Source organism: Alosa pseudoharengus, unplaced genomic scaffold (genome assembly GCF_046254945.1).
Source record: "Alosa pseudoharengus isolate Yale_2024_CS ecotype anadromous, Long Island Sound unplaced genomic scaffold, YU_APseudo_1.1 YU_APseudo_1.1_scf_14, whole genome shotgun sequence".
NCBI lineage: Eukaryota > Metazoa > Chordata > Actinopteri > Clupeiformes > Clupeidae > Alosa > Alosa pseudoharengus.
Genome location: NW_027468609.1, coordinates 272501 through 277500, shown reverse-complemented (window position 1 = coordinate 277500; position 5000 = coordinate 272501).

Here is a 5000-nt window from a genome sequence, read left to right as displayed (position 1 = left end):
CAGTGATGGGAGAGGAGGAGGAGGAGATAAAGGGATGCACAGTGATGGGAGAGGAGGAGGAGATAAAGGGATGCACAGTGATGGGAGAGGAGGAGATAAAGGGATGCACAGTGATGGGAGAGGAGGAGGAGGAGATAAAGGGATGCACAGTGATGGGAGAGGAGGAGGAGGAGATAAAGGGATGCACAGTGATGGGAGAGGAGGAGGAAGAGAGATAAAGGGATGCACAGTGATGGGAGAGGAGGAGGAAGAGAGATAAAGGGATGCACAGTGATGGGAGAGGAGGAGGAGATAAAGGGATGCACAGTGATGGGAGAGGAGGAGGAAGAGAGATAAAGGGATGCACAGTGATGGTAGAGGAGGAGGAGGAGATAAAGGGATGCACAGTGATGGGAGAGGAGGAGGAGGAGATAAAGGGATGCAAGGAGGGTGAGTAATAAGGGGAATGTGCATTGGCGTTGTCTGTCACTGCTGCCAAATATGCTTTAACCCAAAATACTAAATTAAGAGTCTGGAGACTTATGTAAACTGCATATTTCAGTATGTCATTTTTAATAACTTTACAAAACACTCCAAGATTCCTTTAATGAATATTATGATGTAATACATTTAATTTAATTAATTTTAGGATGATCCTGAAACATAGCAATAGGTCTATAAACTTTCCAAATGCACTGATATTTTATGTTGTATTGTACAGTATGCTTATACCGTTACACGGTCATGCCAATTAAATACAATTTGAGAGAAAACGTGTTGGAGAATGTGATAGACAGACACAGTGAGAAAGAGAGGAAAGAGAGGGAGACAGAGAGAGAAGGAAAGACAGGGAGAGAGAGACAGTTAAATAGAGGACAGAGGAAGACAGAGGGAGTGTATGGTGTGTGAGTGTGTGTGTGTGTGTGTGTATTAGTAGAGGGAAACAGAGGGAGAGAGGAGAGAGAACAAGAGAAAGAGAGAGACAGAGGAAGACAGGGGGAGAGAGGAATGGGCTTGCTTGGCACACAGTAGTACGACCCCTTGGCCTTCTGAGCGTGGGAGTGTTGTGCCCGAGACCCGACAGGAAGCCCCAACGACCCCACCAAGCGCCAGCCGTCAGAGCCCTAAAGGACCACAGGAAGCTCCAGCGTCCAGCGACTGGACCCCCGAAAAGACCACAGGAAGCTCCAGCATCCAGCCACCAGACCCCCAGATTGACTACAGGAAGCCAGCATGAGCAGCTAAAAGCTCCCACAAAGCCAACAGGAAACTCAGAGACCAAACACCAGCTGTCCACCCCTGACACCCCAAGACTCAACCAGGCCACCAGCTCAACAAGGAAACTCCAAACTCCTGGGGTGAAAGGAACAACGAGGAGAGAGATGAAGAACACAGAGAAGGATGATTTGTGCTCATATCTACACGTATTATTAAAACAGATATGGCACCTAGAGAGAACAGATGGACAGGAGTAAGGACAGAGTAAAACAAGGACTATAGCAGAGGGCAACACACACACACACACACATACCATAACACTAATCAGGGTGCGATTTGTAGGGGGGGATGGTGAGGATTTCCCACCCTCTGGTTTTCCTATCCCTACCTCTGCTAAATTATTTTTATCCCCGGTGGGGACAACATTTATCCCCCTCTGCCCCTCATATTGATTAATGCTACTTCATATAAGTAAAGCGCTGCAACGTGAGAACAGTCTAGTAGGCTAGCCTACATAATAATCTGACATCAGAAACGCACCGTCACCGTCAGCACTGATGCTGCTGACACAGTGGCTGCGTGATATCTTAATTTGGCCTTGATCGTGCAGGACATTTCAGAATGTCGACTGTGTAATCCATCATAAATGGATAGGTTCAATGGAAAAGTTAGCTGGACAAATGAAAGAAAACGAGAAGGATTCAGTGAAGCATAATAATGTTTTAGAACCTTCAAAATTAGAAAACTTATGCAACTGAGATGGAGGACAACTGCACGTAGAGTAGAACGTAGGCCTATTGTCCGAAGGAACTTACATTAAATGAGGAGATATTTGCTGAATGTCACAAAAAGTGTTACAGAAATTGCTTGGCATCGCTTATTCAATGGCTCTCTACCGAAACACCTGTAGTTTGCGGAGGACGAACGAGAAAGCACTCGTTTGATAAATCAGCCAGTAGTAGACAAATAACTTTTAGAAATAATCTGTACTGCAAAAACGAATGTTGGTGGGTATTTAAACTATCTAGCGGGTGTTTTAACAGCTGCAAGAAATAGAAGCTTCATGGTCTTTATGTTCTGGTTCGTAAATTATTTTCATAAAACTTCAAGTTGCCCTATAACTTTACTCTCCAAACTCTTCACTGCACTGTAGGCAATTAACTGACAGTATGATAGGCTATTTATTTTCTGTAGGCTACAATAAACACATTTATTTTTTCAACTTTTGCAATATTACGCACTTGGCTACTGAACGCAAATCAGCAGGAGAGAGAATGCACGTAGCCTACGCAGCGTGTAGCGCAATGTGTAGGCTATTTGGTTACCAACTAACACTGTTAGCCAATTCACTAAATTAAGACTTCAGTGCCATAATATACAATATATACAATACAATATATTTGTATGCTTGTCAAAACGTAGTCCTACCCTGCATTAGAGGAGCTGATCATCATACCAAGCACACTCGCTGTTTAAAGTCATACACCACGGTAAACTAAAACTAAAATGTTACAAAGGTGGCAAAAATAATATAGGGTATTATTAGCCATGACATTACTAGGCTATGAATCGTTCGTTCATTTGTTTTTTGTTTTTTGAGGGGGGTGGGGGGGGGGGGGTTACAAACTTATTCAAAATCATCCCCCCCTCTGGTTTTTACACAAATCGCACCCTGACACTAATACACACACTAGGATTCTAACAGACTTCTGCGTTGCACCATTGAGAGCATACTCACTAACTGCATCTCTGTATACGGCAACCGCTACGCTGCAGATCGCAAGGCACTACAGAGAGCAGTGAAATCTGCCTAAAGGACTATTGGCTCCCAACTCCCCTCCATCCACGACACATATCATAAACACCATGGTCTTTTCAGTCGACTCCCGTCTGGCAGGCGATACAGGAGCCTGCGCTCCCGCACCAGCAGGCTCAGGTACAGCTTCTTTCCAGAGACTGTAGCACTGCTGAACAAAACCTCACCTCCTGTCTAGCATTCACACTAGCTGTTACTAGTTTACTTTACTACTGCACTGTTTACCTGTTTACATTGACTGTATTGTATTGTTTACCTGTTTACATTTACTCCTACACTGGTTCACATATGATCTTGCACTGCTAACACCCCCATACTATACATTATATTTATATAATATATATATATTGTAACGATTTGATAGCAACACACACAGTTGTCCAATCAAAAGGTTTATTAGCTGAGGACGAGAGCAGGGACACAGACCCAGAACACAATGCACACGGGGCAGGTCAAGCAGAGACACACACTACACATACAGGGGAGGACGCAGCCCCCCACACAAAAAGGATCACACACGAGGGACAACTAAAAGGGAAACATACTACAATAAAGACGCTAACATTACACTCAAAACTAAGGAGAAATACAAACATAAACCCCCCAAATGTTCGCTCTCGTATCCCAGGATGCCCTGCGCGGGAGAACGCTAACACTGTCTTTTGCGCCGACGTTACATAGCTCCCCCAACAAGCCATTGCCGTCCTCGGCAATGACCACGAGGTAGCCACATGCTAACATCGGCGTGCGTCGCCCGCCACTCAGTCCAGTGCGACAGTACCGCCAACTCACGTGGGGTGCACGCGCCGCAGGAGCTCACTCAACGGGGCGCCACGCTGCTAGCAATCCAGTTCGGGCGTGCTAGCAACCACGTGGCCGTCCCGCTCCTCACCAGCTCCCTCTCAGCAGCCGCCCTCAGGCTGCACTTTCCGCGGCGTGTCACCGCTGCACTCTCCTGTGCGGGGCCCTAGGTGGCCTTTTCAACCGTCGACACTGTACCAAGCACCGGGGTTCGAGGGGGGTCAGATGAAGCTGCACCAATGCCACTCCGCTCCGTCGAGTCACCGACCAGGACAGACAGGCACCGACTCCGCAGCAACCGGACCGCGCTGAGCTCTCCCGCTGCAGCTACCGTCTTCGGCGTCCCTCCTCGTGTTGCCTCCTCGCAGAGCCGTCCTGCTCTGCTCCCGGCCCGTTCCACTCCCTCGCGGCCTCAGCGAAGGCACGACCCCCGAGATGGCAATGCTAACGAACTCCACACAACTAACTTTTTTTACAAGGCGCCGGCCAACAGGCCAACTAGAACGGGCGCCCACACAGCACGGTGCCTCTCACACGCACCCAAACGTTTTTAAAGTTCAGAGGGCCATTCCGTCGAAGCTGCCCCACCGTCGTGAGTTCGCTGCCCTCAGCGGCTCCGCCAACCGTCCATCGTCTAGGAACCTCTTCCTCGCCGCACTCCCCCAGCTCCGCCCGCTGGCCGTGGAGTCAGCGCCCAGGCCAGCGTCGTCTTCTTCGCGACCGCTTCTTCCGGCCAGATCTCCTCCCATGGCAGCAGGCAGGTCCCGGCGACAGCTCCTCTCCTCCGGCGGCAGTAACGATAGAAGGCCTCAAGCTCCTTAGCAGCCCTTACAAGGACTCTCTCAGGATCCTTATGCGTGGGCCTCCACCCAGTGGTATGGTCTTCCATTCCCAGCTTCTCTCGCTGAGTGGAGGCCATGTTCGAAAGTCGCTTCTGACACCAATGTAACGATTTGATAGTGACACACACAGTTGTCCAATCAAAAGGTTTATTAGCTGAGGACGAGAGCAGGGACACAGACCCAGAACACAATGCACACGGGGCAGGTCAAGCAGAGACACACACTACACATACAGGGGAGGACGCAGCCCCCCACACAAAAAGGATCACACACGAGGGACAACTAAAAGGGAAACATACTACAATAAAGACGCTAACATTACACTCAAAACTAAGGAGAAATAC